The sequence below is a fragment of the Pipistrellus hanaki genome (genome assembly GCF_964339955.1).
Source record: "Pipistrellus hanaki genome assembly, chromosome: 3".
Taxonomy (NCBI): domain Eukaryota; kingdom Metazoa; phylum Chordata; class Mammalia; order Chiroptera; family Vespertilionidae; genus Pipistrellus; species Pipistrellus hanaki.
In genome coordinates, this window is record NC_140505.1 from 131,346,956 (window position 1) to 131,365,064 (window position 18,109).

The following is an 18,109-nucleotide window of genomic DNA, read 5'->3' on the forward strand; positions in this document are numbered from 1 at the left end:
TTATCTAAACATCCCGATTGAGATTGTCAAGATTGGGCAAAAAAGTAAAATCCAACTATATTTTTCCTATAAGAATGCTCTTTCCATATAAAAGAATAAGTAAACATAAAAGGACAGAAAAGATAAGCCATGCTGTTATGGACTGCAGTGTCTTTCCCTAACACTCCTCTGTTGAAGCCTGAATTCCCAATGTTTTGGAGTCAGAGCCTTTAAGGGAGTGATTGAGGTAAAAAGTGAGATTGTGAGGGTGGAGCCCGAATCCCATAGGAATGGTGTCCTTATAACAAGAGGAAGAGACACCAGAAATCTCTCTGCAGGCTCACCGAGTAGAGGCCATGTGAGACACAGTAAGAAGGCAGCCATCTGTATGCCAGGAGGAGAGGTGCTACCAGACACAACTGTGCTGGTACATTTTCCTCAACTTCCAGTCTCCAGAACTGTGAAAAAAATTAATTTCTATTGTTTGAGATACCAGGCTGTGGTAATTTGTTATGGCAGCCTAAACAGACTAAAAAACATGCCAGGATTAATAGAAAGAAAGCTGAAGTGGCTATATTAATTCAGACAAAGCAGATATCAAAGCAAAGAATAGCACCAGAGACAAAGTTCATTTCATAATGATTAAGGAGTCGGTTTATCAAGATTACATAACAATCCTAAATGTTTACATATCTAAAAAAATAATCTGAAATCCATAAAGCCAAGAGAAATAGACAAACCTATCATCAAAGATGAAAATATCAATATCCTTCTCTCAATAATTGGTAGAATCATAGAGAGAAAAATCAGTAAAGATATAGAAGATCTGAACAAAACTAACCACCAACATGACCTAATCAACATTTATGGAATACCTCACCAAACAACAGCTGTGTACACATTCTTCAAGTGCACACATTACTTTAACCAAGACAGACCATGTCCAAACCATAAAATATATCTGATTAAATGCAAATGGTTCAAATCCAACAATGTATGTTTTCTAACTGTACTCAAATTAAATTAGAAATCCATAATAAAGACTACTGGAAAATTCCAAAAGTTTTGCCAACAAAATAATATACTTCTAAATAACCCATGGATAAAAGAAGAAATCAAAACAGAAAGCAGAAAGTATTTTGAACTAATTAAAAATGAAACAGAATACATAAGTATCTGTGGGATGCCACCAAAGAAGTACTTGTGGGGGACAAAGGGGTCGGAGGAGTAGTTATGGAACTAAATGTTTTTATTGAAAGAGAACAAGTGTATCAAATCACTGATCTTAGCTTCCCCTTAAGAAACAAAAAAAACAAAAAACAAAACAAAACAAAACAAAAAAAACCCCAATTAAATAGAATAAAGGAAATACTAAAGATGACAGTGGAATTCAATAAATAGAAAACAGAAAAACAATACAGAAAATCAGAAAAGCTATAAGTGGGATATTAAAGAAGACAAATAAAAATGATAAGCCTCTATCTAACCAGATTGATCAGACTAGAAGAGGGAAGAAACAGGAATGGGAATGGTCACATCACTATAGATTTTATATATATTAATCCTACATAATGAAAGGCTAATATGCAAATCAACTGAACAGCAGAACAACCGGTTGCTATGATGCACACTGACCCCTAGGGGAAAGATGCAGGAGCTGCCCCCTCGTGGTCAGTGTACTCCCACCAGGGGAGCGTTGCTGCTTCTTCTGCCTCCACAGCAGTGCTAAGGATGTTGCTACTGCTGACTTAGGCCCGCTTCCCCTGGGCTCCCAGACTGTGAGAGGGTACAGCCAGGTTGAGGAATGAATTTCGTGCACCAGGCCTCTAGTAAGATAATAAGGGCATATTATGAACAACTCCATGCCAAAATTATCGACAATTTATTTTTATTTAAAAATATTTTTTTATTTATTTCAGAGAGAAATTAAGAGGGAGAGAGAGATAATAACATCAATGATATGAGAGAGAATCATTGATCAGCTGCCTCCTGCACACCCCTACTGGGTATAGAGCCTGCAATATGGGCATGTGTCCTTGACTGAAATCAAACCCAGGACCTTTCATTCCACAGGCTGACACCCTATCCACTGAACCAAACCAAGTAGGGCAAAATTATCAACAATTTAGATGAAACAACATTTTTGAGAGAAACAAACTACTAAAGCTAATTCTAAATTTCATATGGAACCACAAAACATCCTGAGTAATCTAAGCAATCCTGAGAAAGAATAACACATCACATTCTGATTTTAAAATATATTATTATATTATTCTATATTATATTATATTATATTATATTATATTATATTATATTATAGAATACAAATAAAATAGTATGGTACTAGCTTAACAACTGATCAGTGTAACAGAAATAAACCCAGGCATAATACAGTCAATTGATCTTTGACAAAGGTGCCAAGGATATACCATGGAGAAAGGACAGTGTTGGGAAAATTGGATATCCACATGCAAAAGACTGAAATTATACCCTTATCTTACACTTAAGTATAAAACTTGAAACTATAAAACTAGAAGAAAACATAGGTGAAAATCTTCATGGCATTGGTCTAGGCAAAGATTTTTTTTGGATGACACTAAAGCACATGAAACAAAGGAAAAAGAGACAATTAGGACTACATCAAATTAAAAAGTTTCTGCACAGCAAAGGAAACCATAACATAGTAAAAAGGCAATCTACAGGATGGAAGAATATATTTGCAAATCACACATCTGACAAGGAGTTTATATCCAAAAAAAAATTTAGGAATTCCTATAATCTAATAGCAAAAAAACATAATTTAATTTTAAAATTGGCAAACTACTTAAATAGACATTTCTCCAAAGAAGACATAAAAACGGCCAGTAGGTATATGAGAAGATGCTCAACTTCATTAATCATCAGGGAAATGTAAACCAAATCCACAATGAAATACTACCTCACACCTGTTAGTAGGGCTACTATCCTATCTAATAAAAGAATAAAATGCAAATTAACCATCACTCTGCTACACCCACAAGCCATGCCCACCAGCCAATTAGGAGTGAGTATGCAAATTAACCCAACCAAGATGGTTGCAGCCACAGAGCGAACAGGTGGCTTGTGTTTCTCTGGCAATGGAGGAAGCCAAGCTTTCCACACACCCTGGTGGGCTCAGGCCTCCACTCAAGGCTACAAAGTTTCAATTATAGAAAATAAATAAATCCCAACAAAAATGGCAGCAGCCACAGAGCTGGAGAGAGCAGGAGGCTTCCTGGCAATGGAGGAAGCCAAGCTTTCCACAGCTCTGGCCTGCCTTGGCCTCCTCCATTCAAGGCTACAAAGTTTCAATTATAGAAGATAAATAAATCCCAGATACCAGGGCCTCCGCTTGGGGGCGTGGCTGGCCTGCAAACCACCACAGGTCCCTCACCCAGGCCACCCAATGTCCCAAGGAAACCCCTACCCTGATCCGGGACATACTTCAGGGCAAACCAGCCAGCCCCCACCAGTGCACCAAGCCTCTGTCCTATCTAATAAAAGAGTAATATGTAAATTGACCATCACACACAAGATGGCTGCCCCTGTGTGGTTGAAGGTCCTGCCCCCATGTGGGAACAAGATGGCCAGCAGGGAGGGCAGTTGGGAGGGATCAGGCCTGCAGGGAAGGGCAGTTAGGGGTGACCAGGCCGGCAGAGGAGAGAAGTTGGGGACAACAGGGCCTGCAGGGAAGGGCAGTTGTGAGGGACCCAGGCCTGCAGGGGAGGGCAGTTAGGGGTGACCAGGCCTGCAGGCAAGGGCAGTTAGGGGCAATCAGGCTGGCAGGGAAGCAGTTAGGCATCAATCAGTCTGTCTCAGGAGTGGTTAGGGGGTGATCAGGCTGACAGGCAGAAGTGGTTAGGGGTAATCAGGAAGGCAGGCAGGCGAGCAGTTGTGATTCAGCAGTCCTGGATTGTGAGAGGGATGTCCGACTGCCTGGTAGGATCAGGCCTAAACGAGTTGGACATTCATTTCACTTCTGGGTATATATTCCATTGAAACCAGAATTTCAAAGAGATATCTGCATTTCCATTTTTATTCCAGTATTCTTCACAATAACCAAGATAGTAAAATAACCTACTGTCTACTGATGGATAAATGAATAAATAAAATGTGGTATATACATAAATTGAATGTTATTTAGCCTTAAAAACAAAATTCTGCCATATGTAACAACATGGATGAGCCTGGAGGACATTACTAGTATGCTAAATGAATAGCAGTCATAGGAGGACGAATACTGCCTGATTCTACTTCAATAAGGCATCTAAAATAGTCAGACTCGAAGAAACGGAGTAGAGTGGTGGTTGCCAGGAACTTAGGAGAGGGAAATGAAGAGCTGCTGCTCAATGGTATACATTTTCTGCAAGGTGAATAAGTTTTAGAGATTCACTGTACAACACTGCGCCTATCTATACTAATAAAAGGGTAATGTGCTAATTAGACCAGTTAGACTGGACTTCTGGATGTCCTTCCAAACAAAGCCGCAGCACTGAGAGAGCCAAGGAGGGCCAGTGGCCTGGCAGTGGCAGCAGCAGTGCGGTGATGGGGACAGCGCCTTCCCCCTGATCATCCCAGTCATCCCGCAGGGGGAGGTCAGACTGTGGCTTAAACCCACTCCCCTCTGTCAGTAGGACATCCCCTGAGGGCTCCTGGACTGTGAGAGGGGGCAGGCTGGGCTAAGGGACGCCCTCCCCACTCCCTACTCCCAGTGCACGAATTTTCGTGCGCCAGGCCTCTAGTAGTTAATAATACTGCACTGTTCACTTAAAAAAATTTGTTTAGATGTCATGTCTTACCACAATAATTTGAAAAAAGAAATATAAAAGAATAATGATATAATCTGAGTAGCCCTAAATCTATTAATGGAATTAGATTATTAGATGAAAATCTTTCAACAAAGAAAAGTCTAGGTTCAGATAGCTTCAGTGGAGAATTCTATCAAATCTACACAAACTCTTCCAAAGTAACTAAAGAGGGGATAACATTTCCCTACTCATTCTATGTGGCCAGCAATACCCTGGTACCAAAACTTGTTAAAGACATTAAAAGAAAAGAAGTCTGCAGATCAATATCTCTCATGAACATAGATGCAAAAATTCAAAACAATGTTTTAAGAAATCAAATCCATATGATACATAAAAAGGGCAATACACAGTAACTAAAAGAAGTTTATCCCAAGAATGCCAGATTGGCTCAACATTTAAAAGTCAATGTCATTCCATCATATTAACAAGTTAAAAAGAAAAACTATATGATTCTATCAGTAAATTCAGAAAAAGCATTTGACATATTCTAGCAGCCATTCCTGATGAAAACTGTCACCAAAGTAGGCATAGAAAGGAACTTCCTCAACCTGATAAAGGGCATATAAAAAGTTACAGCTAACACCATGCGCAATGGTGAAAGACTTAATGCTTTTCTTCTAAAATCATGAACAAGATAGGCATGTCCATTTTCACCACCCCTATTGAACAATGTACAAGAGGCTCCAGCCAGGGCAATCGGACAACAAAAATAAAGAAAGAAACCCATATTAGATAAGAAGTAAAACTGTCTTCATATGCTAACAACATGATTGTTTATTTAGAAAAACAGATGGCAGCTGCAGAAAAAGGTGGAACTAATAAATGAGTGTAGCAAGGTTACAGAATACATGACAATAGTCACAAATCAATTTTATTTTCTACACCCCATCTATAAATATTTGGAAATGCAATACCATACAGTAATATCAAAAATATGAAATTCTTAGGGATAAATCTAACAAATATATACAAGACCTATTCCCTGAAAATTATAATACTGCTGAGAAAAAAAATTAAAGAAGACCTAAATAAATGAGAGAATTATACTTTGTTCATGGGTCAAAAGACACCATATTTTTAATATGGCAATTCTTTCTGAATAGATCTACATATTCAATGCAGCCCAACCAAAATTCCAGGAAATGTTATTGAAGAAATTGATATGTTTGGTTCTAAATTTACATGAAAATGCAAAATATCTATAACAGCTGAAACAACTTTGGAAAGGAAGAACATAGTAAGAGGATAGCATGACTGTTTCCAGGTTCTATGGAATAAAACGTATGCTCCCAAATCCACCTGTTGAAGCTCTATCCCACAATGTGACAGACAGTATTTGGAGAAGGGACCTTTGGGAGATGATTCCATTTAGATGAGACCCTGAGATAGCAAACCATGAAGAGATCTCTCCCCAGAACCTGAACATGTGGGCAGCTTGATCTCGAGCTTTCAGCCTCCAGAACCATGAAACAATAAATTCCTGTTGTTTAAGTCATCCAGTCTAGGAATTTTGTTATGTCAGCAAAACAGACTAAAACATGAAAACTTATTATAAGATGAATCAAGATAATGTGCTATTAGAACAGAGATAAAGAGATCAATAGGACAGGATAGAATCCATAAATAGACCCATATAAATTTGGACAACTAATATTTGACAAAAGTGCAAAGGTAATTTAGTGAAGAAAACATGGCCTTACTAATTGAGCTGAAATAATTAAATATACATATGCAAAATTTAATAATTTTCTTCCATGCATCTTACCATATAATCATCATAATATTAACTCAAAATTGATCATAGACCTAAATGTAAAACCTAAGATGACAAACACAGGAAAATCTTAATAACTGTGGATTATACAAAGATTTTGTAAACATAACACCAAAAGCATGATATAGAAAAAGAAAAAAGATGAAGATTGAGCTTCATCAAAATCCAAACTGCCTGTTCTTCAGAAGATACTGTAAGAGAATATAAGGAGAAGCCATAGATGAGAAGAAAATATATTTGGGCATATTGATAAAGTCATATATTTCATAAAGGCTTTGCAGCTAAAATATATAAAGAATTCTCAAATTTAAATATATTCAAAATATATATTCAAAACATTTGAACAGACACTTTTCCAAAGAAGATTTACAGTCAAAAAATAAAAAGTGAGAAGATGCTTGGAATCAATAGTCACCGTGGAAATACAAATCAAAACCACTGCCCGCCTGCTGGAATGTCTTTAAAAAGACTGATGGCTAGAGCAAGGATGTGGAGGAGCTGGAACTCTGCTGCTGGGAATAGAGAACACCTTGGAGAAACAGTTTGGCAATTTCTTAAAAGTTTAAAAATATGCCTATCATATGACTCAACCATTCTACTTCTACATTTTCACACAAGAGAAATAAAATCCCGTGTCCACACAAAGACTTGTACAGGAATGTTTACATAGCTCTATTTGCAACTTTCAAAAATTGGGGGTGATGGGGAGACAACTAATTTCCATCAACAGGTGAGTTTCTGCATTGTGCTTTATTCACACAAAGAATGAACTATTGATGCACTCTATAATATGGATGAATCTCAATATAATTGTGTTTATAAAAGAAATCAGACAAAGAAGTACATCCTGTGTGATTTCATCTGCATAAAATTCTAAAACCTTAAAACTAAATAATTCTCACAGAAGCCAGAATAGTGGTTTCCTCTTTCTCCAAACTTCCATTCAAGCATGCTATTGTTATTACATTTGTCCATAACTACAATTACTTTGTAAACAATATATATATATATTTTTATTCATTTCAGAGAGGACAGAAGGAGAGAGAAATATAAACATAAATGAGAGAGAATCTTTGATCGCTGCCTCCTGCACTGGGGATCGAACCTGGGCATATACCCTGACCTGGAATGTAACCGTGATTTCCTGGTTCATACGTCAACACTCAACCACTGAGCCACACTGGCCAGGCTACAGTTACATTTTTAGTGCTGTTTATAAACTCATTTTTAAACTAAAATACAATGTTCACAATAATATTTGTATGGGAATATCATTCACTGCAGAGCCAAGTAGTGCCACAGAGCCTACAAAGAAGATGGCACTCTTGACAATAAACTATTGGAAGCAGAAAATAACTTCAAAGTTTGGAGAGGGATAAGATGGTACCATGTCATAATGACTTAATAAGACATTGCCTCAGGTTACAAGATCATCCAGCTCCTTCATCATTGTTTTTGTTGGAAGAAATCAATTTTTCTCCCAAAAGAGTTTCTTCATAGGGCTTCTAACTTCCAGTTGTATTTGGATGCTGGCTTTCTAGGCCTGCTTCAGAGTTCCCATCCTGGAGTTACTTTCTACTACAAGTCTGGGTTGGATCCAATGTTCCTTGGAGCCTATGACTTCCTCAGACTTGGACTCTTTTTTGTTTTGCTTGAGCAATTCTTTCAGAAACGGTCTGTGGGTGGTAAATGGTCTGAGTTCTTGCATGTTTGAAAATTCCTCAGTCGATTGATAGTTTGGCTAGGTAGAGAATGGTAGGCTCAAAAACATTTTTCCTTCAACATTTTCCAAACATGCTTCTTGATTTTTTTCCCCTAATATCTAGAGTTGCCGATGATCTAGCTAATGTCAACTGGATTCTCATTTCTTTCTGAATGACTTATTATTTTAGCGTTTAGAATCTTCCCTCTATCGCAGTGTCAAAAACATCAGAAGAACATGTCTTGGGGGAGGTTTGTTTATACATCCTCTTCTACATTCTCAAGGTCCTTACAATCTAAAGTCCTGTTTCTTCACATCTAGAAATCCTCTCCACTTGTTACCTGTTTTGCATTCTAAATATCACATTGAATGTTGGGACTTTCAGACAGTTCTCTAATCTCTTAATTTCACCTTCCCATTCCTATTTTCTACTCCTTTCACTTTTTGCTCTACAATCAAATAGACACACACACACACACCCCTTTTTTTTCCTTCCATGGAATTTTTTTTCAATAATTCCTTTTTCATCTTAAGAGCACTTTTTGGTTTTGACTGTTCTTTTTCTTAGCAATATATTTTTGCTTTACAAATCCTTTCTCTTGAGATTTCCTTTGATGAGGCATCTGTGTAGAATAACTTTAAATGTATATTCTGTTTCCTGAATTATCTATCCTCCAGAGTCAGCTATTTATTTCCACCTGCCTTTATCTCCTTATTTTTTAATCAGATTTTTATGATTACTGGCAATCAATTCACATTTGTATCTGAAGCAGACCAACTTGCTTAACACACAGCTCTCTTTGCTTAGGTCTCACCTTCTGTCCACATGGGTGGACCTTTAGACTGCAGGCTTGGCTTCAGGCTTTGAGGGCAGGAGGAGGAGGAGGATGCCCTCCCTGATCTCTCCCACCTCTCCCGCCTCCTAGCCAACACGGGGAATATTTTATTAAAAGTTGGCATCACTCCTTCTTGGGCTCCCTCTCACGCAGACTATTCCCAGTTGTTGTGAAGACCAGTCCTCTGCTTCCAGCCTGAGCATGTGACACAGGGAAGGGAACGTGGGCTGTGACTCACACTTATTCCGCAGATGATTGCTTTCCAGCTTCCCTCTCACACTCCGCGTCCTGAGCCTCTCTGTGGTCTGCTGCCAGGAAAAGTAGCTCCAGCCCCTACGGCAGCCTTCTCCTGTGAATGTGATTGAACCTGTTAATTCCACTCCAAGCACTTTTTACTTTGGAGACATTTGTCTATCGCTTTAGGTCTCAGATGCTCTTTCCTTTGCACACAGCATTGTCATCAATGTATTATTCTCTGTTCCTCTTTTCTGACGTTTCTATGGCATCTGGAAGCAGAAAGGGGATGTATGTATGTGCTCTGGCTGCCATCTTGAACAAGAATTCCTTTTGTGTCTTTGGACATCTTTGTGCTTTGTTTTTCTTTCTTATTTTGAGACAAAGACTCCTTTTAGCTTCCACTTAAGGCCCACAGGACCATACAAACAAGGGTTAATTTCTCTTCTACTTATCAACTCTCCAAATATTTGAAACTAGTTTTATAGCCTCCTATCTTCTCCAGATTACATATTTCTAGTCCCACTAAACTATCTCTCATTGAATGTGTAGTCTTCCATTCTTATCATTTTCCCCCGAACTTCCTCTATCTCTGAAAGAATGCAATGCAAATGTTAGAGAGGACTTTCAGAGTAATATAGTCCTCCCTACTCACACATCCACACTGTCCAGTCCTCCTTACTTCCCTGTCTCAAACACATGAAATGAATGTCATCCTTCAGCAGCTGTGGGGAAGACTGTATAATGGTGGCATTTTTAAAGCCTTAAAAGTATGGGGAGATATAAAAGAATTCCAATCCAAGAATTTCCAAGGCCTCTATCTAGCACAGCTTTTACATAATTGCTTTGTCACTTAAATAAAGGTCATTTTAAACTTCTTAGGTTTAGAATTTTATAAAAAGTGGTACTATATGCTGAGGAAGATATTTGGAATAAATTATTCCTAAACTCATTTAATCTTGCAAGTAAACACACACTATATAGGTATATGTCTCTCCATAGATATTTTTCCACTTATCTAAAATGCAACTTTAAAATTCTAACACATTTCCTATTTCTCACTAACAAAAATTTTTATGAAATCACTACTAAATTAAAATTAAAATATGTATAGTACTTAAAAAGCAATAAAAGAAAACAAAAGCAAGCATTGTAACCATTTAAAACATCACAACTATGGCCCGACCCCCATGGCTCAGATGTTGGGCATCGACCTATAAACCAGGAAGTCACGGTTCGGTTCCTGATCAGGGCACATACCCAGGTTTTAGGCTCAATCCCCAGTGTGGGGCATGCAGCAGGCAACTGATCAATGATTCTCATCATTGATGTTTCTCTCTCTCCCTCTTCCTTCCTCTCTGAAATCAATAAAAATTTATTTAAAAAATAATAATAAATAAGTAAAACATCCCAGCTATGGTGACATCCCTTATAGCAGACAGAGCTTTAAAATGTTTTTCAAATGTTGTGTTTGAAAATTACATGGGACACAAAGAGTTTTCTGATGTGCGCCCCTTCCTTATAACAACCCCTAGCCCCAGTTCCTCGTAGAGCATATCTTAAAACTATAAAAGAAAAAAAAAGTTTCTGAGTCATATTATAATAATATATAGGGAAAGATTTATAAATCAGATGTATTAGAAGACCAAAAAATAGGTAGAAGTTTTCACAATCTATCTCTTTGCTTCTTAAAAGTATTAATTTAAGAAAGTGCTATGTACAAGGCACTAGTGGTTCAATAATACACTGGGAAGGCCTGCAGTCTCTATTTTCATGGAGCTTCCTTGGGTGAAAAGCATTCAAATGCGTGAGAGCACGTTTTTTTCCCTTTAGCTGTGATGAACGAAGGTAGATTCAGAAGTACACGGAACGATGCCGCCAAGCTCCAGGAAGCCAGAAGCCTTGCATCTTTTCCATTCTCTGGGCCAAGCAGCCTATGCCAGTAACACTTGTGGAATGTAGAATATGAGGAATCAGAGCTGAAACGCTGGCTGGATGTTCAGAAGCCATCTCAGAAAAACACTCATTCGTTACCCCACCTTTACCTCGCTTCCTCTGATCGATGGGAGTTGGGAGAGAAGGCATTTCTGTCCCCACAGGGGTGTGGCAGCACCTGCCCTACGTGGCCTTTGGGATCAGCCTTTACCGCTGGACCCCCTGTGAGGCTCCTAAATGTGAATGTGAGCGGTGCTCTCCCCGGGACAGCTATTTTTAGTTCTCCAGGCACGCCATGCTCTTTCACACTTCCTTCTCTTCGCCTGAAATGCCCTTGCTCTCCTCACTCACCTGGAGGCCTCCTGCTCAGGTTTCCAGGCTCAGCTCAAACCCTGCTTCCCCTGGGAACCTCCACTGACCCCGGCTGCTTAGTCAGCTCAATGCCGTTGTAGCAGCAACTGTGAGAAAAGACAGGCCAGGAAATGGATCTCATTCTAGCTTTCACCAGATGTGGAGTTATGTAAACTTTCTGAACCCTCGTTTTCCCCAGTTAAAAATTCAGACACTTGCCTTCCAGGGCTGTGGTGAGGATTAAGTACAACGGTGAAGGAAAAGTCCCTGAACCAAGAACTTGGCACCCAGACAACATTCAGTGACTACTGCTTCCTGTCCCCTCCTCTCTAGTCATACATTGGAATGGCATGAACCTAAAACCTCATGCTCTAGATCAGGGGTCCTCAAACTTTTTAAAGTGGGGGCCAGATCACGGTCCCTCAGAGAGCTGGAGGGCCGGACTATATGAACTACTAATTCCTACTGTAACACCTGGGCTGCACTCACTGCCCAAAAAACCTGGCGGGCAGGATCAGACTCCTCTGCCGGCCGCATGTGGCCCGAGGGCCGTAGTTTGAAGACCCCTGCGTCTAGATCAACCGCAGTTCTTATTTTGAAAATCATTGGGATTACAATAATATGAAGTATCAAATTAAAACCACTATTATAAATCAAAGCTTTGAAAGATTGTCTGATTACTTACAAAGGTCCTTTGTATGAAGAATGACGATGAAACAATCAGAATGATCTGCTACTTGAAGTGCATGCATGTGATACTTTCAAAGATTCTGATCAAAAGCCTCAGCAACGCGTATCACAGGCCTATACATTTTAAATAGAGGTCAATACTATAGTCTTAGCAATCACATCTGCTCTTGTACCTATTTTACAAACTCAGAGCTAGACCAAGAACACAGTACATCGATAGCAAAGATTAAAAAAAAAAACACAAAAAAAACACCTAATAACATTATGAGAGCAATAATTATTTTATTTAATAAGACCTTTTATTTCTTCCAAGTCTTTCAAGCAGGCCTTAAACACATGATGAACATTCCTCACCCCTCACCATATCCTCTGTGGCAGGACCGTGGTACTGGGATAACTCAGCTGTCCAGGTTCCAGCACTGTGTGCAGAAGTCCTGCCACCTCAGTGTGGCACAGTGATGCTGGCTGTGTTTTTAGGAGGAGAAAGTAGATGAGGCATATGGGGTACTCCTAACCAGGCCTGAAAGTTTCATGTTCTGTTTTGATAAATTCTGAAACCATTAGTGCCTTACTCCATCAACTGTTTATAAATATTGTGGTAAAAACATGGAATCCTGAGTACAAAGCCTGGGTTCAAATTCCAGCTCTGTCACTTCCTAGTCCTGAGGCTTTGGGTGAGTTACTTCCTCTGTCTGTGGTTTAGCATGCCCATCTGTAAAATGGGCATAACAAATGGTTACCACAGAGCTGCTATAGGGAGCAGTGCCTAGCACATAATGAATGCCCCTAATTATTGGGAACTGTTAGTGTTAACTTTTATTCCTATGCTAGACACTGAGATGCATTGGTGAACAAGGCACTCAATAAATATTTAGTGGATGAATAATACAAAGCCATAATAGAGTGAAGCTATAAATATAATTTCAGATACCCAGGTGGTTTCCATGAATGGCTGATGTTAGAGAATAATAATTGAAACATTCATATGATTTAGACTCAGCAACATGCTCATTTGCCCAAGAGCAGAAATAGATCATGTTGGAGAAATGACATTATATACCTGATGTCACCAAAGAGACCAATGAGAATAGGCCCTCAGCTTTGTGCACAAGTGTTTCTTTTTTAACTTGGCTATCATATGAATATTTTTTAATCAGCTTATAAACCTTGTTTAATTGCTAGCCAAATACACTGACTCTCCAATGAGGTCATGTTTGGAAATATATGTAGCAACATTTAAAGAACTCAAAACCATAAGAAAATCTGAACTACTCCAGCCAAATTTGGCCTGAATATTGAAATGTGAGATGTAAAAGTTAGAGGGAGGCATATGCTCAATTGGATCATTGTTTTATACTGCCCTTTATACTTGAGGGCAGGGTAAAGGAGTTTTAGGATATCATTATTAAAACTTCTCACAGCATAAACCAGTTCAAACCACTGCTAAAATGTCTCGTGCTGCTTAAAAATGCTCAGCAGAGCATAACTACAATATTTGCGTCTGGCTACAAGCACATAATCATCTTAAGTCTTGATTTTTAAATACTGATATTTTCTTCTAAAATTCATCAAAATGTATGCCCTGAGAAAAGGGGAATTTAATAAGCATGATCAAAAGCTGCAGGGGAGATGGAGTTACTGAGGAAGGTGTTGAGAGAGTGAATACAAGCAATTGGTACAAATCAAAAACGGCACAGAAGGCCCACGAATAGAGGGGGCTGGAGGAAGAAAATCACTTCCCTCCAACTGAGAGGAGCATGTGTGTATTCGTGACTAAGTCCTCTGGCTTTTTGTGGGTTAGTTAGTTAGTTTGTTTGTTTTTGCAAGAGATGATCAAACATTAGGAACTATGGGTAGAAAGTTAGCCTTTTCAGAAATCAGCATGGATGTAAAGGTTGGTTTCTTTAGCAGCTAATAAAAATGACAAGAGAGAATAGAAGTAAACCAGAAAGAATGGTGAAGCCATTCTTCAAAATACAGTAATGGGAAGCTGCCTTCAGTGTTGGGCATCCTGAAACCACCAGTGATCCCTGAAAATCACACACACACACACACACACACACACACACTCAAAAGTAATAATTGATAAAGGGGAGAATTAACTATTATTTAAAAGTTCTTTGCAGGCAGTAATTCACAAAATTTATATACTTATTTAGACTTTTTGTGAGTCTTAGTTTGGACAAAGGAAGTATAATAAAGTGGAAGTTAGATACCCTTTGGTTTTACTTACCCAGGGTTCTCCTGGCAGCCACTTATCTAGCTTATAGACAGACTACACTCTGTCACCTTATTATGCTCTACGTCGCTTTATCTTTTAGGAGAAAATGGATCCCAAATATATGTGTATATTCAAAATATTATTTTTAAAGTGTTAATATGTAGATATTATGCCTTAACATGCTTATGTTGATCTTAGCTTGGAGATACAACAAATTACCATACACTTCACGGCTTAACCTGAATTTATTCTCTTACTGCTCTGTAGGTTAAAAGTTTGACACAGACTCACGGGGCTAAAACCAGTGTCGGCAGGATGGCGTTGTTTTCTGGAGGCTCTAGAAGAGAATGCATCTCTCTGCCATTCCCAGTGTCTAGAGGCTGCTTGCATTCCTTGGTTCCTAAACCCCTTCCTCTGTCTTCAAAGCCAGCCACCTTGTACCTCCCTAAACTAATACACAATAATTATGTCTCCCTCTGACTCCCTTTTTCTGCCTCCTTCTCTCGTGGTTAGGACCCCTGTGGTTGCATGCTGCTACCTGGACTATCCATAGTAATCTGCCTATCTCAGAATCAGTTGATTAACAGGTTTAATTCCATCTGCAAACTTTACCCACCTCCGTCATGGGTAGTAGTTTGCTGGAGCTGCCGTAACAAACTACCACAGCCTAGATGGCTCAAACAACAGAAATCTAGTTTCTCACACTTCTGGAAGTTCAAGGCTAGAAGTCCAAGCTCACGTTGCCAGCAGGGTGAGTGTCAGGCAATAGCTCCCTCCTTGGTTTGCAAATAGCCGCCTTCTCACTGGCCTTTCCTCCCTGTGAGCACAGGGAGGACTCTGGTATCTCAGGCTTATGGGATTAGGGCTCCACCCTTATGACCTCATTTAATCTTCATTACTTCCTTAAAAGCCTGGTCTCCAAGTACAGTCACACTGAGGTTAAGGCTCACTAAAGAAAAGTGTTTTTGCCCTTATTATATTTCTGACACCAAAAATTGGGTTGTTTTCTCACCAACAATCAGTTCTTCAATTTTCCAGATACCAACTAGCTGTCCCACAATTTAATTTAATTCCAACTACTAGACTTTGTGTAAGTCATTCTGGTTATAAGGGCTGAGTCCCACTAGACCACTCCCATTTCAGATACCAGTCAGAAGTCCCATGTTGTCACCTGTACTTCTGACTAACCAGGGGTTCCCACAATCTCCTCCTCAGATTCAATAATTAGTTATATAGGCTTACAGAACTCAAAGAAACACTTTACTTAAATGTATAATTTTATTATAAAGAATAATAGAGACCTGGTGCACAAAGTCCATGTATGAGGGATGGGTCCCTCAGCCCAGCCTGCGCCCTCTCCAATCCAGGACCTCTCAGGGGATGTCTGATTGCAGGTTTAGACCTGATCCCTCTCACAATCTGGCTCCTAACTGCTCGCCTGCCTGCCTTATCACTCCCTAACGGCCTCTGCCTTGGCCCCAATGGCTTTGTCTGGAAGGACATCAGGAACATTAGCATATTACCCTTTTATTAGTATAGATTGTAAAGGATACAAATGAACAGCCAGATGACGAGTTACAAAGGTGAGGTCCAGAAAGGTCCCAAGAGCAGAAGCTGTGTTCCTGTGGAGTTAGGATATACCAAGCTTTCTGTATGTGGACATAGTCACTGGCCCAGAAGCTCACTGAACTCTGTGGTTTAGGGATTCTAATAGAGATTTCATCATGTAGGTGTGATTGATTACTAACTCAATCTTAAACCACTCTCCCCTCCCCTGAGGTCAGGGGTAACAGCTGGAAGTCCATGCCTTGGTCTTTCCAGCCTCTATCCTGACACTACCTCAGCCATCTCATTAGCATACAAAAAGACATTCTTATCACTATAGGGATGCCAAGGGTCTTTAAAGCTCTTACATACCATTTGATAGACAATTACTCCAGTAACAGGGAAGAAATGTCTTATTTGAATGTTTTTGGATGTTAGGAAAAGGTGGTATCAAACTTATAAAAGCAGATCTGATAAAGATCATAGGAGAGAAATGTTCATTTTATATATAGCATAAGAAGTCATTTCTTGAGTGTTCTCAGGGAGGCAGTATGTCAAAAGGCCTAAGTTTTAGTCCTGGCTCCATCCTTTACCAACTGTGTGACCTTATTTTACCTCTGAGCCTTGTTCTCCTCACTAGTAATAGGAAAATAACACTGACCCTGCTTACCTCACAGGGATGCTTTTAATGAGGGTTAATTGATGTGTAAGTTCTTTCAAAATTGTAAAATGTTATATAATTAATGAATTGTTAGTGTATTTGTTCCAATATTATTAATAAAGACTTGTTTCATTTATTTATTTACTTTTAATATATTTTATTGATTTTTTACAGAGAGGAAGAGAGAGGGATAGAGAGTTAGAAACATCGATGAGAGAGAATCATCAATCAGCTGCCTCTTGCACACCCCCTACTGGGGATGTGCCCGCAACCAAGGTACATGCCCTTGACCGGAATCGAACCTGGGACCTTTCAGTCTGCAGGCCAATGCTCTATCCACTGAGCCAAACCGGTCTTGGCAAGACTTGTTTCATTTAAAAAAAAAAAAAAATTAAATAAAAATAAAGCTCTTACATCGGGATTTACCTAAAATGCCTTGGGATGTGGGACAAATTGTTAAAAATCGGGACTGTCCCACCAAAAGCGAAACGTCTGGTCACCTTAGAATAAGACAAAGTATTTACAAAAGATTTTACTATCACCCCTATCACTCAGGAAACTACAAGAGTTTTAGGAGCTCTGAGCCAGTAACCAGGGACAAGTACCAAGTATATATTTCTTATTATAGCACAACACCACAAGCTTCAACATATGAATTTTAGGGGGGAAACACAAGCCATGTGATGTTACACAGTCACAGGTTTTGGGAATGAGGACATGCATATGTTCTGTAGAGCCATTATTCTGCCTGCCATGTTGCTTTACTTTGCATTGCAGACTCACCATCATGATATGCTTGCTCAGAGGTCAAATGAGGGAACAGTGAGAGCCGGACCACAGATAGGGCCAGGGAGAGGAAAGACTGCAGGGGACAGTGACTCCTTGGCCTTCCCCTTACTCCCCACCCGCAAGTGGTTGTAATGGATGCTTGGACCACTTCCAAACAGAGAACCAGCCTTCCTTCCTCTCTGGCACCGTTTCAGGGGAAGATCAATGTGTGCCACTTACGCAGAGTAAAAGGTTCAAGTGGCAGTGGTGGCAGGCCCTCCAAACCTTGCAGCTGTAACAGCTGCAACACTGTGGGAACTCGCAGGTGCCTCGAGGTTAATCTGAACACTGTTAAATGGTTTGCACTAGCAGCTCCTGGGAAAGGACCCGTGTACTGGGTCTTAAAATCCACATTTTATGATAGTCTGATGCATGAAAGAGCCAAGAAATAAGCACAGCACTAGTTGTTGTAAAGGAGTATGCCTCTGAAAAGTGCAGGGCAGCTGATTCCCAGAGCAGGCAAAAGCTTGCATCTCTATATTTCCCTTTTATCATTCATGAAGGTCACCGGGTTAATCAGACCCATT

At 39.5% G+C, this 18,109-nt stretch overlaps 1 long non-coding RNA gene across 1 annotated transcript in view; it reads right to left on the reverse strand.

Moving 5' to 3' along the window:
- Positions 1–11,725, reverse strand: part of LOC311620326 — a 36,260-nt gene extending 24,535 nt beyond the window's left edge. Inside the window, exons 1-2 of the long non-coding RNA XR_014794679.1 lie at positions 11,638–11,725; positions 9,356–9,466 (exon numbers count right to left, since the gene is read on the reverse strand). This is a non-coding gene — a long non-coding RNA (uncharacterized lncRNA). The remainder of the gene's footprint in view (positions 1–9,355; positions 9,467–11,637) is intronic.
- Between the last annotated feature and the right edge of the window lie 6,384 nt (positions 11,726–18,109).